Genomic DNA, 26,552 nt, shown 5'->3' with positions numbered 1-26,552 from the left:
GGTTTAGGGTTATCATGGCAAAAGTAGACCGGAGCTATTGTTGCGAGAGCAAATGTCATGGAACCGTACCACATTAGAACATGATTCATGCAGAAATAAATAATTGAGAGGTACTGAAACAGTTTGTCTTCCAGACCCTAGCGCCCTCTCTCAACGGTATTTTAAAAATATTTTAAAGACATCAATGCACTTATTTACAAATTTACCAACTGAATATCATAAGTTACATGAAGACTATATTCTGTAATTTTCAACGCATTCCATGCAAGCGAACTGATTTTATGGCAAAGAGATGCTTTCATTATTTTTGTTGGAAATGCCAGCAAAAATTATTTGTTATATAAAATTGCAAAATCTAACCCCGTAAACACATTTTTGTTTTTCATCCCCCTCACAGTTGTTTAAGATATAAACATTCAAATAATATATGAATAGACTGGAATGGTGACATGCTACCTTGATGGAATTTATGAATACTAAGGACAGGCCTTAAACAAAGTGCCAATTTCATGACAAATTCAAAGTACTTTTTTATGCAAAATGATAAAGTAAAAATAAGGTCCTTTTGTCGCAATCTTAACAATTCAATCAAAGTTTTTGGTACCAATGGCAAAGGTATTGGTATCAACGACAAAGGTAATTGGTATCAATTTAATGGCAGAGGTTACTGGTATCAATTCAATGGCAAAGGTAATTCATATCAATGGCAAAGGTAATTGGTCTCAATGGAAAAGGTATTGGTATAATGGCAACGGCAAGTATATTCCATCTTACAATGCATCTATTGTGAGTGCTACAGTAGTCTTCACGGATCTGAACAATCCAAAGTGACACACAGCAAACTAGGAAGCAGTGTGCTGATACATTTGGATTGTACTACTCATATCAGCAGGAATGTGAACAAACTCTTGGCATATTTCTGAATTGTGCTTACACACAACTTTTTACTAATTAATATGACATAATTTTTAATTAGCCAAATGGTTTTAGAGCTACACAAGTCTCCCACTTCACCCTTTGTCCCACTTGACCCCAGTCTTCCCTATTCCTTTACAGCAATACTAACCCTATAAACAAGGGATTTTGTAATCTCAAGTCAGTACACATTGCCAGTAATTTGAATCAACCATACAACAGTAGTGTAGTTTGGTACTAGGCTATAAAAAATTGATGAAAACAAGCACAACTGGTGTAGGGCCTACACACAACACAGTGTACACCACTTGAGTGATGTCAATGTGTGCTATATTCCATTTGTCATCACCCCACTGCAAAACTTGCACTTGTGTCCTTAGAGTACATTAAAACCCTCGTAAACAACTTGAAGAAGGAAACATTTTCTTTATAAACAAGACAATTGCCAAAATGTCTCTTGTCCGTTTGCACAGAATAGAAAAAATTCTAACTCTCAAAGTTTGGTAACCCATGTCTGTGACCTTTAACCTTGTAATGACCTTCAACTCTCCAAGAGATATCTACCAAATAAGATTCGTTCCAAACAGACATGTCCGTCAAGAGCTGTGAGAAATTACCAAAATGCACCCTAAAAAACATGACTTTGGCCCCTAAAAGATCATTGACCCCTGCCTGTGACCTTCGACCTTGTGGTGACCTTCATCTCCCAAGGAAACATTTACCACCTAAGTTTGGTTGCAAACAGACATGTCCATCAAAAGTCATGAGCCATTATCGAAACACGCCATCAAACACTTGACTTCAGCCCTTAAAGTTCATTGACCCCTGCCTGTGACCTTTGACCTTAAGGTGACCTTGCTGTTTAGTAAAATGTGTAACTTTCCATAACCACTCTACCCTCCAAATTTCATTAAAATTGAAGCCCTCAGTACAGATATTCCAGTTTTTGTAGCGTTACAGACAGACGACAGACAAGCCGACAATGGACGGTCGGACGCTGCACACAATCCCTTAGTCCCGCCCCTCACCTCCAATGGGCTCAACAAAAACCTACAATAGGCAATCACGTACAACTCAAATGAAGTCGTTCAGTGCCCTGTTCCATCTCTCATGAACCCAAGGTAAAACTGCACGATTAGTCTATTGAAGATACTGGTATCCTCACAATAGACTACACAAGCCTGATTCTTGTCCAAAAAAAAAAACTGCAATAACTTATTCTCCTAAAGTGAATAATTGTACATCCTGCATAACCTTTAGTCACTACCAACAATACGCAAGTATTTACTTTAGTGGGATATACTATAGTGCAATGCCAGTTATCATAAACACCAATGGCAGACATATTCCTTCACAGGAATACTACATATTGCGCAGTGTTACGTCACATACTGCCTGTATTTTAAAGCTACCATGTAGACCTTACTGCAGTTTGGCACTAGGATGATGACTGATGAAATAACATCCAACTGCTGCACACAGATCACAATCTGCACCCCTGTGTGGTTTATTCAGTCTTTTAACACCCCAGTGCAAAACTGCACATGTGTCCTTGGTACATTAGCCTGCTAAAGATGAGTCCCAAGTATACTCAGTCTGGCGTCTAAGGAAAAAGCATTTTATATCAATATCAGTTCATTTTCTTAAAGGGGAAGGCTAGTAACTGATCAGTGGTACTCAGTGGAAATGCTGGGAGATGATTGTTCCAATCCTTGTGGGATTCATTCAAGAGTTCATTGTATATCTATTGTTGTGTGAAAATGATTTGCTTCAGAAAGGTCTCATATTCAAGTAATGTGCAGATTAATGCTCCGTCACTGACCAGGGACGCTAACCTGGAAGCATTAAACTGCACATTACTTGAATATGAGACCATTCTGAAGCAAATCATTTTCACACAACAATAGATATACAATGAACTCTTGAATGAATCCCATAAGGATTGAAACAATCATCTCCCAGCATTTCCACTGATTCCCACTGATCAGTTACTAGCCTTCCCCTTTAAAAGAAATACTGCTATCTCCACAGTAGACTGCTCAATTCCAACTCCTGCCAAAAAATAACATTTGTACCTAAAGTGTTAAGGGTAATCGGCAATGCACAATAATTTAGCCCGCTAAAGTGAATTACCCAAACACTATACCACTTTGCTCTGTCCACAAAAAAAAGAACCCGAATCCTCCACAGATCCAAATGATGATGAGGAATTCTGAAACAAAAAACAAAAATGCTATTATTCAATAAAATATATATCTTTTCTAATATAACATGCAAACATAAGTAACGTTTGAATATCATAACAATCATGAATAATTAACATTCCAGTATTCTTGGTTTTGACATAGACTGTCTCTAATGTATCGCATGTTGAATGGCCCAAACTTCTACACTGTTTGTTACTGAAACACATGAAGTAATAGTATTGCAACTCGTGCCTTTCTGACTTGACAATATACCACCTAAATTTGGATCCAAACAGACATGCCCGTCAGAAGTTATGAGAAATTATCAAAATGCACCCTAAACAACTTTTTGGCTCCTAAGAGTTCATTGACCCCTGCCTGTGACTTCCGACCTTGTGGTTACCTTCATCTCCCAAGGAAACATTTACTACCTAAGATTGGTTGCAAACAGACATATCCATCAAAAGTTATGAGCCATCATCGAAACACGCCATAAAAAAAACTTGACTTCTGCCCTTAAAGTTCACTGACCCCTGCCTGTGACCTTTGATCTTAAGGTGACCATGCTGTTTGGTAAAATGTGTAACTTTGCATAACCACAGTACCCTCCAAATTTGATTAAAATTGAAGCCCTCAGTACAGATATTCCAGTTTTTGTAGCGTTACAGACAGACGACAGACGAGCGGATAAAGGAGGGACAGACACTGCACACAATCCCTTAGTCCCGCCCCTCACCTCCAATGGGCTCGACAAAAACCTACAATAGGCAATCACGTACAACTCAAATGAAATCATTCAGTGCTCTGTTCCATCTCTCATGAACCCAAGGTAAAACTGCACTATTAGTCTATTGAAGATACTGGTATCCTCACAATAGACCACACAAGCCCGATTCGTGTCCAAAAAAAAAAAAAAACTGCAATAACTTACCCTCCTAAAGTGAATAATTGTATAACCTTTAGTCACTACCAACAATACGCAGGTATGGTGGGATATATACTAAGTACTATAGTGCAATGCCAGTTATCATAAACACCAATGGCAGACATATTCCCTCACATGAATACTACATATTGTACAGTGTTACATCACATTATATTGCCTGTATTTTAAAGCTACCATGTAGACCTTACTGCAGTTTGGCACTAGGATGATGACTGATGAAATAACATCCAACTGCTGCACAAAATCGAAATCTATACCCCTAATATAATGTCACTGTGTGCTTTATTCAGTCTTTTAACACGTGTACCCCAGTCCAAAACTGCACTTGTGTCCTTCATACATTAGCCTCTTGAAGATGAGTCCCAAGTATACACAATCTGGGGTCTAAGGAAAAAGCATTTCACATCAAAATCAGATCATCATCTAAAAAAAAAAATACTGCTATCTCCACAGTAGACTACCAAATCCCAACTCTTTCCAAAAAACAACATTTGTACCTGAAGTGTTAAAGATAATTGGCATTGCACAGTAATTTAGCCCGCTAAAGTGAATTACCCAAACACTATACCAGGAAAATGACCACTTTGCTCCGTCCACAAAAAGAAAAACCAAATCCTCCACAGATCCAAATGATGATTAGGAATTCTGAAACAAAAAACAAAAATGTTATTATGCAATAAAATATTGCACATGTGGGACTACCCATCATATTTCAATCAATACTGAAAACTTGATATTGTGTGAGGGAATTACTCACCTTTATGGGTAAGAAGATGTTTTTGCCAAGGAAATCCAATATGAAGAATGTGTTTCTTATTAATTGTAGATGTTTGAATTTGTGAATTTATATAGCTTGCGATTGTATCAAGATCGTCTGTGGATTGGTATGTGGTTATCGTATGGGTTTGTGTTGTGTGATGTGGAAAGCTTGAATATGGTCTGCACAATGCTGTGTGTGTATGTGACACATTCTGTATGTACATTATGACTGCGTGTGTGTGAAGACGGGGAATTCCCTAAGTAGAAGGCCAATCACAGCATCAGATTGCCTCACACCTGCTAAACGTCATGATGATGTCATGTATGCATATGGCCGTCCCACCACTATCTGCATGTATCAGTGTGCGTGCACACACACACTTCACACGTACAACATGCAGTGCTAGCTGGAGTGCATTGAAGAATATATCTTTTCTAATATAACATGCAAACATAAGTAATCTTTGAATATCATAACAATCATAAATAATTAACATTCCAGCATATTTGGTTTTGACAGACTGTCTCTAATGTATCGCATGATGAATGGCCCAAACTTCTACAATGTTTGCTACTGAAACACATGAAGTAACAGTATTGCAACTCATGCCTTTCTGACTTGACAATATTCGCATGAAACAATGAAAAATTACCTGAAAATTTGTGCAGTTTTGATAGGATACCTAACAAAAACACTAGTCCAAAACTCATTGAATAATGTCAAACATTTTGAAGGATATTAGGACAGAAACAGAAAAGAATAAAACCTTGTTTCATGATTATTAATAATATTTAAATACTGTACAACATGATATATTCGCGGCACGAATTTTTCGCGAATTGGAACCGACAGCCTTTTTCGTGGCATGAAATTTTCGCAAAGTGCCACTGGCGTTCAATGCATGTAGTGTAAACAAGGACTTTCGCGTGCATTTTAATTTCGCGATTCTTGGCGCTCCCGAAATTAAAGTGCACGCAAAAATTTGTTTTACAGTAAGAAAATTCGGGCAAATGATATCTATTTTCGGGCAAGTGTTTTGCAAGTATCAAAATTACCTAGCCTAATCAGGCAATTGCCCCCCCCCCCCCAAAAAAAAATAAAAAAAAAATTGTGTACCACCCTGAAACTGCCCTAATTATCCATTAAAGGGGAAGTTCAAGACTGGAACGGAGTTTGCAAATTTCCTAAAGAATCTTAGGTACGGTAATTATCCCAATTCCAATAAAGATACATTTCTGACAATTAAGAACTCGTACCTAAGTACAATGTAGTCTCTTCCCCTGTATGCCCCCTAAAAAAAAGGAAAAATGAAAGGGAGAAATGTTGTTTTTCGTATTTTATTACCACTTTTCAATCATTCTGATTATCTGCGCCACGTCATCCTCTAACCCTAAGGAGTCCATGAAAGAGTCTATGACTGAGCTCATCATATTTAATAGGTTGATCACGTCACGCTCACTCTGTTCTAGGTTTCTGCTTACGTGCCTACCTCTGTCAAGCAGAGCTACCAAGTCTCACGCATGCTGCGCGAGACTCTAGAATTTAGGGGCCATCTCACAATCTCATGCATGACACCCATTTTTCTCACGCATAGGGCGAAGTCTGTAACTTGGACCTATGAGCATAGCTCAAAAGATTTAAGTGATAGTTGCAATTGAGGGTATATTTCCTTTTTGTCTGTCAAAATAAGAAAAAAAATAATCACTGAAGTGTGCACCTGACCGCACCATTAAGAGCAAAAAATTGAAAAAGCTCCCTACCGTGGGAGGCCACAGGAAGGAAAAACCCTCCCACACCCTCACTCGCTCGCACATTCGCACGCCGAGATACCAAGTCATGAAAATCTCACTCATAAAAATTGTTTGAACTTGGCATCCCTTGTCAAGTGGCAGTGTACAAGATAAATTTCCCTCCACCATAATGGTGTGTGCAGTGCATCTATGTACAGAGCATCTATTCACAGGGATGCCAAGTTCATTTTTTATAGTCTTAATGGCACGATCAGGTGCATAATAAAGTGACTATCTTTTCTTTTACTTATTTTGAAAGACAAAAGGAAAATATAGGCCTAGACCTTATGTCTACCTTCAATTGTAACTATCACTTTAATCCTTTGAACCATGCTCCTTATTATGGGCCCTAATTCCAGACTTTGCCCCATACGTGAGAAAAATGGGTGCCATGCGTGAGATCGTGAGACGACCCCTATTATCAATGCTCGAGTCTCGCTCACAATGCGTGCGTGAGACTTGGTAGCTCTGTATTCATATCATGCACAGAAATCACTGCTATTACACCACATAAATACGCCCTCTATCGATCTGTTAACTAAGAAATGGCGTCCGTATTTTGCCCATGAACCTACTGTACTGACGTTCTACTACTACCCCTGGCTAAATCACTATCTCTTTGGAATTGAATGGAACTTAGGCTTCCTACAAATCTCACCTTGCCCATAGACTCAGGTAACATGATCTAACATTAAATTCTACGTAACTACGTTAGAAACCTTGCTTGCGACCAGGGAGGTGGTCACCTCCCTGTTGCGACCAACAGCCTCATACGCACTACAACGTACATTCAGGGAGGTATCTCCCTTGATTTAACTTAGCTGCGGGGGCCTGCATGTGGTGCATACGGTGGGGCCAGATACCAAGAATCGAGTAAGGGGGACAGTCTGTGTTTAGACATGCCTGTGCACCTACCTGATATGGTACTCGAGCTGAAAACTCAGTGTCAAACAAAGCAGTGTCAAAGGTCGTGTCTTAGGCTAGGAAGAAATTAGACGTAGAGTAGTCGTAGAAAGTTTACAGTGATCATCACACCATAGCTTTACGTACGTAACACGTCGTGATTGCATACAAAGTACTCGGCACATCGTACCACTGTAAACACGCGTACTGTACACGTACACGGTATAGATAGGGATCGGAGAACATGTGCGTACGTGTATAGAGCGCACGCAGTTTGGTAGGTACATAGGCGGAAGCACAGAACATCAGTCTTACAAAGAGTTCTGTGGGCTGAAGTCGTTGTCACGCACAAACGCTCAAACTATGGCAAGCCGAGTGTATTTCCTAACCATTAACTACAGTTCAAATTTACGATCAGCTCGATATTCCGAAAGTTCGTTATTCCGAGGGCTCTTTATTTTTCTTTCTTTCTTCCACTTTCTGTGCAATAAATCAACAACAACAATGGCTATCAACCACACATTCTCCACATGTTTAGTTCATGTCACGAACATAATTCCATGAAATAACAACTACTTGATCAGACACCATCTTGGGTAGGTAAATAATGGTCAAAGGTCAAAAATGTCTAATCGTGTATCTTGATAAATGCACGTCCTATCTTTCCCACATTTTGCACACGTAAGGAACATGTTGCAAGAATCATTTCATAAAATAACTTTTTGCTCAGATGCCATCTTGGCTGTGTAAAGTGGAATCAAAGGTCAAATGTAGGCCTACTTCATTCGGTAATCTCAGTGTATAAGTTATTATGGTATCACCGTCATATTTTCCACACATACATGGACCTCGATAGATGTATCATCTCATAAAATAACGACGATTTGGTCTGACGCCATTTTGGCTGTGCAAATGAGGTATTATCTCTATGGGAGTACATTTTTTCTGGAAATTTTAGTACATGTCAAGCACATATATTTCTCATAAAGTAAGTGATTCATCAGACAATGTCTTTTCTCGGTAAATTAGGGTCAGTAGTCACAATATTTATTTCCGAATAAATCGGATCACCTAATTTGTCAGTGTTGACAAATTCTAAGTCTAGTTAGGTGATCCGAGTATCCTTCGGATCACCTTCTGTATCTGTACGGATTCTTTCTTCTTCTTTGTTTCTTTATTTCTCCGCAAAAGTTGTGCAGAGGTTAGCTCAGAAAGTCCGCTGCCTATCAATTTCAAAATTATACCATGTATGCATCGTGTCCCAAAGACGACAAATCTAATGTATCATTGTGATCAGTGGACCATGACGTCACTATGACGTCATTATATGAAAACACATTCTCAATCATATCTCATTAATGGAATGAAATTTTTCAATGAAATTTACGTCACATATATTTCAAATTATGCGCATTTTACTCATGTTCTCAAAATTCATATTTTCTCTTGAAACGTGCGCGTACGCGCGCGTTGAAATATTTGTATGCTCCAATCGAGCTCAAAATTTTTTTGCACACGTTTCAGACCATTTGGAGCATTTTTTGAAAAATTGAAAAAATCGGACGGACGCGTACGCGCGCGCGCATATACGCACGCACAGCTCATGTGCAATTGAAATTTCCAGTTTTTTCACTTTGATCGGATGTCTGAAATGTTAAGGAATATTTATACCAAGTTTCAAATCAATCCGACTCAATATGACGTCATACGGGCCCGTCAAAGTTGAAATTCCGCGCGCGCGTCAATGGCGATATACAGTGCAACTATGCCAAAAAACTGCCAATTTTTAATCCGATTTTACTCGTCAGGATGGACGGTGACCCCCCATTTTCTGTACATATTTTGAAAGCTGATGAGTTGTACATGTCATTTCATGGGGTGGCAATGCTGACAAAATGATTAAAAGATATCAAATTTCTTAATAAAGTAAAAAAAGTAAATTTTCAAAATGACGTCATCAAATTTCAAGTTCATTCGAGCATATCTCACTAGTCCTTTGTCAATTTTCACCCAGATTTCAGTATGATGTAGCTTATTTAATGTTCTTTCAAACATAAAATTACAATATTTTGATTGGATAACGGTATCACCTCGTAAAAAATGGATTAAAAGTAATCTTGTCAAATTTGACCAGTTTACGTGTTATCTCTATGGGAGTGCAGTTTTTCTGGAAATGAAAATTGACATGACTATCTTTATCGAGCACTAGCTCACTTAAGCTTCGGTAAATTTCTCCCAGATTTTAATATGTTGTAGCTGAGACTTTACGCTACCGTAAGTGTGCCCTTTGTTTTTTCATACGATGTCAGAATCACGTCAAAAAATTGGGTTGAAATTCAGGCTTATCTTCGATGTATTGAGATATTTCTTTCTTTCTGCAACTTTCTTTGCAATAACTCAAGAAAAACGGCCTCTATCACTTCTATATTTTGCACATGTTTAGTTCATGTCACGTGAATTATTTCATAAAATAACAACTACTTGATCGGACACCATCTTGGGTATGTAAATTAGGGTCAAAGGTCATAAGTGTTTCACCCTGTATCTTAGTGAATACATGTCCTATCTTTCCCATATTTTGCATACGCAAAGACCATGTTACAAGGATCATTTCACAAAATAACCACTTTTTACTCAGATGCCATCTTGTCTGTACAAATTGAGGTCAAAGGTCATATGTACTTCTTTTTGTATCTTCGTTATGACGTGTTATCTCTATGGGAGGGAATTTTCTTTAATGTGAAAATTGACATGATTGTCTTTATCGAGCACTAGCTCACTTACCCTTCTGTGAATTTCTTTCAGATTTTAATATGTTGTAGCTGAGACTTTGCGCTATCGTTTTAATTCCTTCGTTTTTTCATACGATGTCGGGATGACGATAAAAAATTGGTTGAAATTAAAGCTTATCTTCTATGTATTGAGATATTTCTTTCTTTCTGCAACTTTCTTTGCAATAACTCAAGAAAAACACGCCCTATCACCCCCATATTTTGCACATGTTTAGTTCATGTCTCGTACATTATTTCATAAAATAACAACTACTAGATCGGACAACATCTTGGGTATGTAAATTAGGGTCAAAGGTCATAAATGTTTCATCTTGTATCTTAGTGAATACCTGTCCTATCTTTCCCATATTTTTCACACGTATAGACGATGTCGCGAGAATCATTTCACAAAATAACCACTATTTCATCAGATGCAATCTTGGGAGTGCAAAGGTGGGTCAAAGGTCATATGTATTCATCGCTGTATCTTCGTTATTCAGTGTATACAGAATTTGGTACCAAAGATGGCAGATATGACTCCCTTTTCTAAATGAGAATGCAAACATCACACGGCCAATGTCTCTAAACAGAGATGAAACTTGTATGGTCATGCCTATTGCGATCAGGACTCGAATCATTGATAAAAAAAATCGGATCACCTTAATTTGTCAGTGATGACAAATTACAATCTCTAGTTAGGTGATCCGAGTATCCTCTCGGATCACCTTCTGTATCTGTACGGATTCTTTCTTCTTCTTTTTCTTTATTTCTCTCCAAAAGTTGTGCAGAGGTTAGCTCAGAAAGTGCATTGCCTATCAATATCAAACTTATACCATATATGTATGGTGACCCAAAGACGACAAATCTTGTAAAATCATTGTGATCAGTCGACCGTGACGTCACTATGACGTCATTATATGAAAACACATTTTCATTCCTATCTCATTAATGGAATGGAATTTTTCAATCAAATTTACGTCACATATAGTTCAAGTCAAGCGCATTCTACTCACATTCTCAAAATTCATCTATATCTTTAAACGTGCGCGTACGCGCGCGTTGAAATATTTGTATGCTCAAATCGAGCTCAAATTTTTTTTGCACACGTTTCAGACCATTTGGAGCATTTTTTGAAAAATTGAAAAAATTGGACGGACGCGTACGCGCGCGCTCATATACGCACGCACAGCTCATATGCAATAAAAATTTCCCGTTTTTTCACACTTATCAGCTGCCTGAAATGTCAAGAAATATTTCTACCAAGTTTCAAGTCAATCCGACTCAATATGAGGTCATACGGGCCCGTCAAAGTTGAAATTCCGCGCGCGCGTCAATGGCGATATACAGTACAACTATGCCAAAAAACTGCCAATTTTAAATCCGATTTTACTCGTCAGGATGGACGGTGACCCTCCATTTTCTGTACATATTTTGAAAGCTGATGAGTTGTACATGTCATTTCATGGGGTGGCAATGCTGACAAAATGATTAAAAGATATCAAATTTCTTAATAAAGTAAAAAAAGTAAATTTTCAAAATGACGTCATCAAATTTCAAGTTCATTCGAGCGTATCTCACTAGTCCTTTGTCAATTTTCACCCAGATTTCAGTATGATGTAGCTTATTTAATGTTCTTTCAAACATAATATTACAATATTTTGATTGGATATCGGTATCACCTCGTAAAAATAGATTAAAAGTAATCTTGTCAAATTTGACCAGTTTACGTGTTATCTCTATGGGAGTGCAGTTTTTCTGGAAATGAAAATTGACATGACTATCTTTATCGAGCACTAGCTCACTTAAGCTTCGGTAAATTTCTCCCAGATTTTAATATGTTGTAGCTGAGACTTTACCCTACCGTAAGTGTGCCCTTTGTTTTTTCATACGATGTCGGAATCACGTCAAAAAATTGGGTTGAAATTCAGGCTTATCTTCGATGTATTGAGATATTTCTTTCTTTCTGCAACTTTCTTTGCAATAACTCAAGAAAAACGGCCTCTATCACTTCTACATTTTGCACATGTTTAGTTCATGTCACGTACATTATTTCATAAAATAACAACTACTTGATCGGACACCATCTTGGGTATGTAAATTAGGGTCAAAGGTCATAAGTGTTTCACCCTGTATCTCAGTGAATACATGTCCTATCTTTCCCATATTTTGCACACGCAAAGACCATGTTACAAGGATCATTTCACAAAATAACTACTTTTTACTCAGATGCCATCTTGTCGTTGCAAATTGAGGTCAAAGGTCATATGTACTTCTTTTTGTATCTTCGTTATGACGTGTTATCTCTATGGGAGGGAATTTTCTTTAATGTGAAAATTGACATGATTGTCTTTATCGAGCACTAGCTCACTTACCCTTCGGTGAATTTCTCCCAGATTTTAATATGTTGTAGCTGAGACTTTGCGCTATCGTTTCATTTCCTTTGTTTTTTCATACGATGTCGAAATTATGATAAAAAATTGGTTGAAATTAAAGCTTATCTTCTATGTATTGAGATATTTCTTTCTTTCTGCAACTCTCTTTGCAATAACTCAAGAAAAACACGCCCTATCACCCCCATATTTTGCACATGTTTAGTTCATGTCTCGTACATTATTTCATAAAATAACAACTACTAGATCAGACAACATCGTGGGTATGTAAATTAGGGTCAAAGGTCATAAATGTTTCATCTTGTATCTTAGTGAATACCTGTCCTATCTTTCCCATATTTTCCACACGTATAGACGATGTCGCGAGAATCATTTCACAAAATAACCACTATTTCATCAGATGCAATCTTGGGAGTGCAAAGGTGGGTCAAAGGTCATATGTATTCATTGCTGTATCTTCGTTATTCAGTGTATACAGAATTTGGTACCAAAGATGGCAGATATGACTCCCTTTTCTAAATGAGAATGCAAACATCACACGGCCAATGTCTCTAAACACAGATGAAACTTGTATGGTCATGCCTATTGCGATCAGGACTCGAATCATTGATAAAAAAAAAAAATCGGATCACCTTAATTTGTCAGTGATGACAAATTACAATCTCTAGTTAGGTGATCCGAGAATCCTCTCGGATCACCTTCTGTATCTGTACGGATTCTTTGGGTGTTCTTCTTCTTCTTTTTCTTCTTCTTCTTTATTTCTCCTCAAAAGTTGTGTATCGATTAGCTCAGAAAGTGCATTGCCTATGAATGTCAAACTTATACCATATATGTATCATGTCCCAAAGACGACAATCGAACTAAAATCAAAGTGATCAGTCGACCGTGACGTCACTATGACGTCATTATATGAAAACACATTCTCATTCAAATATCATTAATGGAATTAAATTTTTTAATGAAATTTACGTCACATATATTTCAAGTCAAGCGCATTCTACTCATATTCTCAAAATTCATATTTACGCTTAAGACGTGCGCGTACGCGCGCGTTGAAATATTTGTATGCTTTAATCGAGCTCAAATTTTTTTTGCACACGTTTCAGACCATTTCGAGCATTTTTTGAAAAATTGAAAAAATTGGACGGACGCGTACGCGCGCGCACATATACGCATGCACAGCTCATATGCAATCGAAATTTCCCGTTTTTTCACTTGGGTCGGATGTCTGAAATGTCAAGGAATATTTCTACCAAGTTTCAAGTCAATCCAACCCAATATGACGTCATACGGGCCCGTCAAAGTTGAAATTCCGCGCGCGCGTCAATGGCGATATACAGTGCAACAATGCAAAAAAACCGCCAATTTTAAATCCGATTTTACTCGTCAGGATGGACGGTGACCCCCCATTTTCTTTACATATTCTAAAAGCTGATGAGTTGTACATGTCATTTCATGGGTCGGCGATACTGAAAAAATGATTAAAAGATATCAAATTTCTTAATAAAATAAAAAAAGTAAATTTTCAAAATGACGTCATCAAATTTCAAGTTCACTCGTGTTTATCTCACTTATCCTTTGCCGATTTTCACCCAGATTTCAGTATGTTGTAGCTTATTAAATGTTCTTTCATTAATGTAATTACAACATTTTGATTGGATGATGGCATCACCTCATAAAAATGGATTGAAAGTTATCTTGTCAAATTTGACCAGTTTACGTGTTATCTCTATGGGAGTGCAGTTTTTCTGGAAATGAAAATTGACATAACTATCTTTATCGAGCACTAGCTCACTTATGCTTCGGTGAATTTCTCCCAGATTTTGATATGTTGTAGCTGAGACTTTGGGCTATCGGTGATGTGCCCTTTATTTTTTCAAACGGTGTCGGGATCACGTCCAAAAACTTGGTTGAAATTAAAGCTTATCTTCGATGTATTTTCATATTCCTTTCTTTTTGCAACTTTCTTTGCAATAACTCAAGAAAAACAAACTGTATCAGCCCAATATTTTGCACATGTTTATTTCATGTCACGTACATTATTTCATATAATAACAATTACTTGATCGGACACCATCTTGGGTATGTAAATAAGGGTCAAAGGTCATACATATTTTATCCTGTATCTTGGTAAATATATGTCTTATCTTTCCCATATTTTGCACACGCAAAGACCATGTTACAAGAATCATTTCACAAAATAACTACTTTTTGCTCAGATGCCATCTTGTCTGTGCAAAGTGGGGTCAAAGGTCATATGTACTTCTTTCTGTATCTTCGTTTTAACGTGCTATCTCCATGGGAGGGAATTTTTCTAGATGTCAAAATTGATACAATTGTCTTTATCGAGCACTAGCTCACTTACCCTTCGGTGAATTTTTCCCAGATTTTAATATGTTGTAGCTGAGACTTTGCGCTATCGATGTTGTTCCCTTGTTTTTTCATACGATGCCTGGATCACGTTAAAAAAACTTGTTTGAAATTGAAGCTTATCTTCGATGTATTGAGATATTTCTTTCTTTGTGCAACTTTCTTTGCAATAACTTAAAAAAAAAAAACAGCCCCTATCACCCCCATATTGTGCACATGTTTAGTTCATGTCACGTACATTATTTCATAAGATAACAACTACTTGATCGGACACCATCTTGGGTATGTAAATTAGGGTTAAAGGTCATAAATGTTTCATCTTGGTGAATACGTCCTATCTTTCCCATATTTTCCACACACAAAGACCATGTTTCAAGAATCATTTCACAAAATAACCACTTTTTTCTCAGATTCCATCTTGTCTGTGCAGAGTGGGGTCAAAGGTCACATGTACTTCTTTCTGTATGTTCGTTATGACGTGTTGTCTCTATGGGAGGGAATTTTTCTAGATGTGAAAATTGACACGATTGTCTTTATCGAGCACTAGCTCACTTACCCTTCGGTGAATTTTTCCCAGATTGTAACATGTTGTAGCTGAGACTTTGCGCTATCGATGTTGTTCCCCTTGTTTTTTCATACGATGTGTGGATCACGTTAAAAAAAACTTGGTTGAAATTAAAGCTTATCTTCGATGTATTGCGATATTTCTTTCTTTGTGCAACTTTCTTTGCAATAACTTAAGAAAAACAGCTCCTATCACCCCCATATTTTTCAGATGTTAAGTTCATGTCACGTACATTATTTCATAAAATAATACTTGATCGGACACCATCTTGTTATGTAAATTTGGGTCAGAGGTCATAAATGTTTTATTTTGTATCTTGGTGAATACCTGTCCTATCTTTCCCATATTTTGCACACGTATAGACGATGTTGCAAGAATCATTTAACAAGATAACCACTTTTTCCTCAGATGTCATCTTGGGAGTGTAAATGTGGGTCAAAGGTCATATGTACTTCTTTCTTTATCTTCGTTATAGTGTATATGGAAATTGGTACCAAAGATGGCAGATATGACTCCCTTTTCTAAATGATAATCCAAACAACACATAGCTAAAGTCTCTAAACACAGATGAAACCTGGATGGTCATGCCTATCGCGATCAGGACCCGAATGAATTTTTACATTCATGTCTAAGGGACTTTCAATCAGTGAACCCTTTAAAGGGATCATATAGTTTTGGTTGAGACCTAATTTCAAGTTTCTAACATTTTTTGGTGAGATAATGAAAAACCTCTTATAAAATATGAAAGAGCATGCAATTCTATGAGGAATTCAACGTTTATTTGATGAAAATTGGTTTTGAAATGGCTGAGATATCCAAAAAAGAGCGATTCTAATAAAGTGTGGGACCCACACTTTATTACCACCGCTTTGTTTTCCTTTGGTTTTGGATGTTTCAGTCATTCCAAACTCAATTTTCATCAAATAAACTTTGAATTCCTCTTAAAATGGTATGCTCTGTACTATATCATGTGTTCTCTTGGTATCTCGCAAAAAGTTTAAAGCCCAATTCTCATCTCCACCAATACTGTACTACATGTATCCCTTTAACATCAGTAACAACTTAATTCGTAGATTTTTTTTCCCCCAGTATATTTCATTCTGAGCAAGTTCACTTTTGTAATTCGGTCTTATTCAAAATAACGTTTAGCTGTGGATGGTTCATGGAACACACACACACACACAGACACACACACACACACAAACTGTTTGAAAAACATAATATTATGCTTTATCCACAAGTATAAAATCCTTCATACTGGTGTTTTGTGTTTTTTTCATTGTTCTTCGTCTCATGTGTTGACATTGGTAAAGTAAGAGCTGACGTGTGCAGCATATCAATGTCAGAATGCATTCTATTCACTGCACACAGAACCTCAATTATGATAAGAGACTGCTTCTTACTCCTACTCATTTGGTGTGAACAAACAAAGCAAAGAGGCTGTACATGTATAGCAATGTGTTCCATTTGCCTGTCTTTTGAGTATATTTTGTAATAAAGGTTCACCTCTTTGTGTAGCCATCATGTGATAATCATTAGGTATTGTACATGTACTTGCTGTCACAAAAATGAGGCAAAAGCAGTCATTTGTTTCAGGTCACTGGTTACACAGAATTTATTCCTCTTTCTTTAGATACATACAAATTTGAAGACCTCTGGTCTTAGGGTGCACACTAACAGCAGGGGCGGATCCAGGAATTCCATAAAAGGGGGGCCTGTTTCGAAAATTAAATGGGGAATGTTCAATTTTTATTTTTTTTTTTATCAACAAGAAATAACCTTCCCTTGAGACTTGATATAACACAGACAACTAAACATCTGTAATGAAAAGTAAAAACAAAGCATATCTGCAAAGTATGACACAAAAATTGCACGTCATGTTGCTTATGTGGTTCTGCGATGGCAGCCTCTAAGCGTTATACTACATTTAGAGTATTGTATAAACCATATAAAGTCATATTCAACAGAAATATGGGCACTTAACTCATCTGGTTGCTGTGAATACCCCCATGGTACAAAGTTTTCTTCTACGGAGGTAACGTCATGACCATACAACAGAAATTACGTGAAAGACTATAACAAATTATCACACACAAAAAAATCTGTACAAACTGCATACTGCCAAGGCATATACATAATAGCAATACATTCTGAATACCTATGACATTTATATAGTACACACATTAACTAACTTGTCGTTGTGTTGAAATCTACTTCAAAGCCTTGACATTGTCAAGAGTAATAGCCGACGCCTTGTAACGCTAATAATGAAATTATGTTTTCTTAAATAACGATACCACATAATGTGCCGGAAATCTGAAGGGTTGCCCCAATCTCGTTGGTTGGACCGCTGGATCCAACTTCGCAGCGGGCGGAGTCGCTATTTCAAACTAACGGGGTATGTGCTCCTACACACTCCCCCGTACGCCTCCCCCCCTTCTGGACCTGCCACTGAACAGGTGTCTGACACAATCTATGGTATTTGCACAAGCACACATGTCATTTTTTTTAAACAATATAAGTCACTGTTAAAACAATACCCCTGCATTTTTTTTTTCATCAAAGCACAAAGAATTACAGCTCAAGGCCTCACTTGTCACACTGAACCAAGTGTCTTAACTATCTCTGAGGTTCAATGAGGGCAGTCAATATCTACCATACTCTTGGTATCCTTCATACATTTTACATGATATTGTTAAGTTAATGTAACTCCTTTAATATTTTATATAAAACATGATATACACATGTGTGTATCTCTTATGGCTATTCAAACCTTTCTTTGCTTGATTCAGTTCACAGTATACACAGCACCTCTATTATAAATATATCAAACTACAGATGAGTACAACTCTTATGAGCAAACTAACCCTTTCCTGTTATTCAACTCACTCTGATAAAACCAGCAAACTACCATGTATTATGCTCTTTTATGTATGCCTTTATAATCATCAAATATTTCTTAGAACTGTGCATACACTTAGTGCCCATTCTCAGATTTTCCATATATCCAAAAAGGTATGTCATGTTCAGGCAAAACAAGACAAAAAAAAACAACAAAAAAAAACAACAACAAAAAAACAAACAATACAGACTCCATACACATGATAATCTTACTGCATGTTGCATGTAAACCTAGCAAATATTTGTCTGCATATACATGTGATAGTATGTGTAATTTAGCAATATGAGAATTTTCACTAAAATCCTCCATATAGACAAACCATTTTACTTTCTACACATCTACTAATGTCACAAACAGTTCATCATTCATTACCCTTTAGAAACATAATTCTTCGTTCTGCAATACTTCTCAGATCACAACATGGCTGTTGGTAGTAACATCTACATCACCAGTCCTTGTACCAGAATTCAGTTTAGCAGTCCAAGTTGTGATTAATAAGCTACATACCAAATATCCAGGTCAAGACTATTGTTTTCAGGGAAACATCATGTTTTTGTTGTTAACCATTTCAAGTTTGACAATGGAATATCATTGAGTGAGTGTTATGTGTTTACGACATTCTAGTACAATGTATTGATGATGATTACGAGCTTAAAAGCATGGCATAGTTTTGATTGAGGTAGTGATTCAGGTTGTAACTTTTTTGCAAGATAATTAAAATAAAAACTGATGTAAAACACTAAAGAGCATGGAATTATAGGATGAATTAAAAATCTATTAGATGAAAATCGGTTTTCATGGCTGAGATATCCAAAAATAAAGAGGTCTTAATAAAAGGTGTGACCCATCTTCCATTAGATCCATTGTTTTGCCTTGTTTATGAATTATCTGAGTAATTTCACAACTGGTTCAGTCAAATAAACTTTTAGTTCCTATTAAATTGTATTATCTTCAACATTTCATTTCTGTGGTTTCTAACTATCTCACAAAAACATGAAATCTTTATCTTAATCCAAAGTATACCATCCTTTTATAGTAACCTACACTGTACCACAACTATATTCAGCATAATATAGTTATTGACCTTCTACATAGCACTTCACATTTCAAAAACATAGATGTAGCAGAGTTATGTTTTCCACTGTAAAGAACAATACAGCTGCATCAATGATGAAGCATATTATCATATAGAAACACAACATGAATCTATAATGATTATTATACTGACAGGGCTGCACAGTAACCTATTTTTCCACTGAGCCGACCTTTCTATCGGAACAGTATTACCACAAATTTAAGAACATGCATGTGAAAACATCACCATGCACCAGGGCAATAGTGCACTCCCTATAGTATCAATATCAATTCATGAAAACATTATCTAGCCGAAATGTCTGTGATCTTCTAATTTGAGAATATCTATACAAGAAAACATGGCCTATTGATTACATGAAAATATTAGCTTATTTCTAAGGTATTAGACGGATAGGCAAATTTCACCTGTAATAAAAATTGCCACAATTGCTTATTTGCAAGTTGTTGACGCAAAGTTGACATAAATTCTAGGGATGCAAATATTTTCCTGTAGTACATGAATTCTAAATCATACTATCAGTAATGTTAATGTTCACTAAACATCTCAAATTTGACTGTGACAAACATGACCATCTTTTCCAATATAGCCATCAGTATTTTTGAAAATCATGTTAATCCAGCCACATTTCACAGAAAAAAAATCTGAAACTCTGTACTCAGTTTAACTAATCTATAGTTGTTCAAATGTAAAAGTCTGAAAATCATCCGGAGGTCCCCTTTAATACCCTGCTCCAAAACCTCAGACTCCTATGAAAAAAAAAACAAAAACACGTAAAGATTTTCATACACACCCAATCTGACCTTAATAGCTTAAAGGGATGGTACAGTATTGGTGGAGATGAGAATTGGGCTTTTAACCTTTTGCGAGATACCAAAAACACATTTATGAAATAGCACAGGGTATACCATTTTTAAAGAGGAATTAAAAGTTTATTTGATGAAAATCGGGTTTGGAATGACTGAAACATCCAAAAACAAAGTAAAACAAACGATTGAAATAAAAGGTGGGTTGCACACTTTATCAGAATCGCTCTGTTTTTTATATCACAGCCATATCAAAAAACCAATTTTTATCAAATAAACATTGAATTCCTCGTGGAATTACATGCTCTTTCATATTTCATTAAAGGTTTCTCGTTATCCCACCAAAAAATGTCAGAAACCTGAAATTAGGTCTCAACCAAAACTATACAATCCCTTTAAATGTTTCAGTTTGATAGGAAAAAAAAAATGTGTGTTACCATGGCAATGCTCTTACCTGATAGTAACACAAGGATGTCTTGTCTATTCGTATAGATCGTACATACGTGTACTAAATTTGACCTTAACTGCTTGAATGCTGTGGAGGTAATACGATTCACAAGGTTTTGACAAAACTATACTGTATGTTTATCATGGCAACACTTCGTCTCCTGGACACAAAAACCAGGTCTCATATCTATACTTTAATGCAATATCAGCTGAAGCGCAGACAAGGGCGAAGGCGGTGGAGCAAAGAGTGGTAAAATCGGCTCCCCAGTTATGGCCGCATAGTCTGCGTACAAGGCACACTCTAGCAGATGCTTTCCCAGCTACATTCAGGGCATGGTGACGGAAGGCGAGTGAGAGTGTCTTGCATGCTATGCACTTTGATGTAGGGTTATCTACACAGTAGAGATAAATGTGATCCACAGATGGTCTGATTCATTTGGGCCTTCAATTAGTAGACTCCTAGTCCCTGTATCACATCGAGAGAATACTGCAAAGCTGGCATGTCCTGTCTATTGAGCAAGGCCTGGCAGAAAAAAAAAAAAAACATGAAAGACTTACTGTTACCAATGCTGAAAATTCCTCCTTCATTATCGTTCAAATATTAGCATAAATATGATATTTGGTGTGTACTGCGAGAAAAGTAAACATATATCACTGTGATAACTGTTAATGATATGAACTTTTAACTTCAAAAGGCTTTCTTGTGTATATTTCAGACACATTGGCCCAAATTCACGAAGGTGGTGCAATTAACATCATGCTTTAAACCATGGACAATTTGTATGGAGCGCCAAGTGCCACATGGTCTACCGTTATGCGAAAAAAGAGGAATGTTCTTATGCATATTAATTTCACGAATTTTAGTTTTTATTTACAGTGTATGAATTGAATGCCACTGGCAATTAGCGAAAATTTCATTCCCAAAAAAATGCCATCAGCCCCAATTCGTGAAAATTTTGCACCGCGAATATGTCATGTTTTACAGTATTTTGTTACAAATTAGGCTATGTGACACTTGATGCTCCATATAAATTGTTTATGGTTTAAAGCATGGTTTCAGCCAAGTTTGGTGAAAATTAGACATGGTATTTTCAGAAAGATGAAAATGTAAAAACTTTATGCATGACGCACAATGGACAATGAACGACAAATGTCAGATGAAGAGTGATCGCAATAGCTCACTTGAGCCTTTGTTTGCCTCGAGTGTGATGAAAAGCAGAGGACTTGGGAACAGAAAAAAACTTACCTCAATACTTGGATGAAAGGATGGAGATGTCACGCACAAACACAGGCCAGTTCAACCTTCAACAGGCAAAAGAAAAGCCATTGGATATTGATCATATGGATATAATCCATGACTGATGTGTTATTTCGCCAGTTCTTTGCTTGCACAATGTCTGCCAAACACTAATAAATGACAGCAATCAATCAATACGAACTGTTGAGGAAACAGAGGTTTGAGCACGAGTTAAACTGATTTGTGTGAAAGGATTCAAAACTTGTGGTATATACCACATACATGACTGAGTCGAATCTTGTGTTAAAAACATGATGAGTCACAGTCGTCACTCTGTGTTTTATTCTGAAGTATTCATGTTATTATGAAGTATTCATTGATATGAATTACAACACATGAATGTACATTAGAATCTTGCATACACATACAACTCTTACTTTGTTCAGGGTCATTTAAACATTTTCATTACCTGCTTTCCCTTGATTTTCTTCTTCTGATCAGAGGCAGACCAGAAATTACAAATAGGGGGCACGAGCCTTGTGCCCCCCTGTCTGGCTTTGCTACTGCTCTTGACACTTATCACATGATCAAAAAACTTCTCCTTAGCATTCAACTTTCTGCATTAATATACAGTACATTTCCTCAAATCATCAATTTGCAAAATCTAGTTCCTATAGTAAACACAATAATCTTCTAGGCTATGTTATATTGCTGTTCTATGTCTGTCTCATGTCTGTTCTTTGTTTCACTTCAATTCTATATCTATTCTCTTTCATTTTAATTCTGTTCTACATTGTATTGACTGTATACTGCAATGATCACATTTCTGAGCTTTAAAGAAACTGCCATTAGCAATTACTTTGAAACAAAACTGGTAAATCTCATCTCGTATCTACATCAACTGCCACTTAATATCTTATTAATAGCACTGTAGCCAAAATACACTTACAGCCGGGATTAGTTTCTCACTAATTAATTTCTGAATGATACAATACTCATCTTTTCGTTTCGCAATGTCATGCATCACAATATTTCTTTCAACAAACTGTCAAAGATCATTACTTTTGTCATATGTTTTTGTCTATTCCGATGTCTTAATATTACAGACGTCTTGTCACTTTTTGTCTTGGAATGTCAGTTTTTTCTGTAGTAATCTTACTTTTATTGAAATCTTGTTTCATATTCATAAGCATGATCTTTTCAGTGGATCCCTCCATGCTTTGTATGTTTTGCTCATTGCATTTTTTTTTTTACTTCAATCACTTCGGTATTAACTATAATGTATCACTACTACTAAGCATCTTTTTTTATTGTCGTATACTCTCTCCTACATTTGTAATGACACAATTCTGTTTACCTAATTCTGTATTATAAAAGGAAATATGACAAATGAAAATAAATGTTAATTGATTTGAGAATATAGCACATTACTTTGCATAAACTAATAATGGCACTCATCAAAACTGTATTCTAATAGCTTCATGATAACTGTAATAAAGGGGAATAACTTCAGCATGAAGTGTATCGATACCTGCGCTATATACATGATCAATCAATGTATCACCTTCTGTTGTAGCATCAAGTACATGTTGCTGATATCCATAAGAACACATCAATTTATGCACACATGAATCACTTGAATGTTGTCTGAGATTTTCATTGAAGTCACCAATAACTATGCATTTTGTACTTCTTTGCTGCAATTCTATAAGTAACCTCTTAAGTTTCGTACAAAATTGTTTCTTGTCATATCTAGGAGGTCTATATATCACTGAAATGAGACATGAAGGACAAGTTACTGCAAATGTAATATATTCTAGATTATTGACATGTAAATCCAGCCTACTAATAGATTTGATTTTACTATACACTGCAACTCCACCATGTGCTTGATTTTTCAGTACAGAAAATAAGGGACTTTCATCAGAATAAGACTTTGACCGAGGCTGATTGTACATTTTGAACTGATCTAAATTCACATCAAAAATGTCATCATTAAGCCAAGTTTCAGTTAAACAAATAATATCAGATTTTTTTAATAGGAAATTTGATTGGATATCTTTGAAATGTGCTTTAAGACCTTGAATGTTATGTAACATGATATTCATAGTTGCAATGGAGACATCATTGTCAATGTGCATTTCATCAACAAATGTTGGCATGTTCTCTAAACTTTCTTTAACAGCTGGATTGCAATACACAACTTTTGGATCAAAATCTTCAATTGTTAGTCCACATAATGATGTAACACGGCTCAGAGCCACATATGCTTGCCCAGGCAAAAATATATTTTTCAGAGAAACAACAGCTTTTTCCACTGTCATGCCTTGTACTTTATGTATTGTGCATGCATATGCTAATTTCAAGGGAAATTGTTTCCTAGTATATTTTTTTCCAATTGATTCCTGTTGCATTTCTATTGACCGAGTTCCTACTTTTTCATTGTCAAATTTTACCACCACACTTGTAGGTCTTGCATTTTCATTTACTCTTACTATGTCAGTTACAGTGCCAATGCAGCCATTTGATAAGCCTTTCGTCACATTCACATTTTTGATAAGCATTACTCTAGAATTTTCAGCAATCCAAAGATATGCTGGCAAGGAAGCTTTAGTACATCTGCGTGGTTTGTCACACGTTTTGTTTTTACCCTTATTATCGAGTTCAGAATCTTCTGCATCAATACATATGATATTTGTGCATTTCTTGTGAAGCATTATTTTATTCCAGTCATTTACTTGTTTGTTTGAAGAATATATATGCAATGCATCCTCACATTCTTCTCCAGTTTGGCATGATTGAAGAACTGCTGCATCATCACCAGATAATTCATCTGTCTTTCCTTTTATCCTTAATTTGTTCAAAAGAACAGCAAACTTTATATCATCCTTTTGTCTCATTATTTCATCTAAGTTAATTATAGAGAAGTTGTCTGTCCATAAAGAACTTTGCAGTGTATCTTTATACAAAGGAGTACCTTTTACTGGGGGTAACTGATAGAAATCTCCAACTGCAATAACTGAAACCTTTCCAAATGGAGCATCATCACGTGTCTGCTTTATTTGCCTTAAACGTCCATGTATATACCACAACAGCTTCTGATCAACCATTGATATTTCATCAATTATTAGTATCTGTAGTTGACCCAGCTGATTACGTAAATGACTTATCTTTTCTTCTCCCAGGGGTTGGTAAGGTAGTGTAGCAGAAATGGGTATGGACAGAGAATTATGAATAGTACTACCACCAATGTTGTGAGCTGCAATTCCGGTTGGAGCTACTTTCATAATTGAAATATCATCTGGATTATGCATCATTCTGCTAAGAATTCTTGTCCCTTCATTAAATATGCATTTCACTAGATGACTTTTTCCTGTTCCAGCACCACCTGTCACAAATATCTGAAATGTTGTAAGTTCTTTTCCGTTAACTCTGTCAAGACACCATTGACGTATCTTGTAGAACACCTTTTGCTGCTTGCTATTTAAAGTTCTTAATAAGACATTACTGTCTTCTCTTGAAATACTACATGATCGAAATTCTATGCCATATGACTCTTTTTCCTGAGATTTGGACTCAAGATCTGGGATTCTAAATTCATTGTCAGCATCTTCAACTTCTTCATGGATTTTAGCGGTTTCATGTCTTTCAATTTCTGTTTCTGGACAGAGTAATCCCCATGCATCCTCTTGTGGACCAAATTTCTCAAGATATTCTTGTGCTTGATCAATCATATCAGCATTTTTTTCAAACTGCCTGAGATTTTCATTGACAATACTTTTGACACTTTCCAGGTTCTTATTATACATTCGTACAGATCCGGTTTGGTAAAATTCCTGATATGTCAAAAATTGATTAGGTTTTAACTGTTTATCAGTGCGGAATGGCAAATACAGTTGCAATATACTCTGATAATATTTTTCTGGGGTTACAGTCGGTGAAAAACGAGGAAATCTCACTACAGCATCATTGGTTCTTGATCGTTTTTGTACATAGCCCAGCTGATCTCTCAATTTGAACACATTCTGTTTCTGTTTCTTACCCTTCATATCAGATTCACTGAGTAGTCTATACTTTGAACAAAATGTGGCTAAACACATATTTTCAAATTCAAAACCATCGGGTCGGGCTTTATATTTATCAATTCTGTTTGGCATCCATGGACTCCTATCATCATCGTCTCGTCTGCTTTGAATAACACTCAATGGTAAACTCATCCTCACAGGGTTTGGTCCAACAGGTATAAACTCTACTTTTCTTGAGCACTCTTTCAATCTCAGGCTACAAACACGATACACACTTTCTTGTGCTGAAACTTCACGGTTTTGCATATACACATGTCCTATTTCTTTCATACTTTTCCGAGCATCTTCATTGCCCTCTTTCATTTCACTTTCTGCATTTTTCAAGAGCAAACCCATCTCTCTTTCTGCTTTTGACATGTATGACACAACATAAACAATGCAGGCAT

General features: G+C 36.4%; 1 protein-coding gene across 10 annotated transcripts in view; it reads right to left on the bottom strand.

Annotated features, from left to right (window-relative positions):
* The window catches only part of LOC139745035 (uncharacterized), a 61,826-nt gene that overhangs the window by 17,742 nt on the left and 17,532 nt on the right, over positions 1 to 26,552 (bottom strand). For 8 of the 10 annotated variants that reach the window (XR_011711863.1, XR_011711861.1, XR_011711865.1 and 5 more), the window contains exons 7-8: positions 22,091 to 22,146; positions 17,183 to 21,367 (exon numbers count right to left, since the gene is read on the bottom strand). The exons of the other annotated variants lie outside the window; for them this stretch is intronic. The gene's annotated coding sequence lies outside the window, so the exon portion shown is untranslated. Of the gene's footprint in view, positions 1 to 17,182; positions 21,368 to 22,090; positions 22,147 to 26,552 lie in introns of those variants that run through there. 10 annotated transcript variants of the gene reach the window in all.

Source organism: Diadema antillarum, unplaced genomic scaffold (assembly GCF_040938485.1).
Source record: "Diadema antillarum isolate AM-2024a unplaced genomic scaffold, OU_Dant_1.0 seq00001230_RagTag, whole genome shotgun sequence".
NCBI lineage: Eukaryota > Metazoa > Echinodermata > Echinoidea > Diadematoida > Diadematidae > Diadema > Diadema antillarum.
The sequence above is the reverse complement of the archived record's forward strand: the minus strand, read 5'-3'. Positions and strand labels throughout refer to the sequence as shown.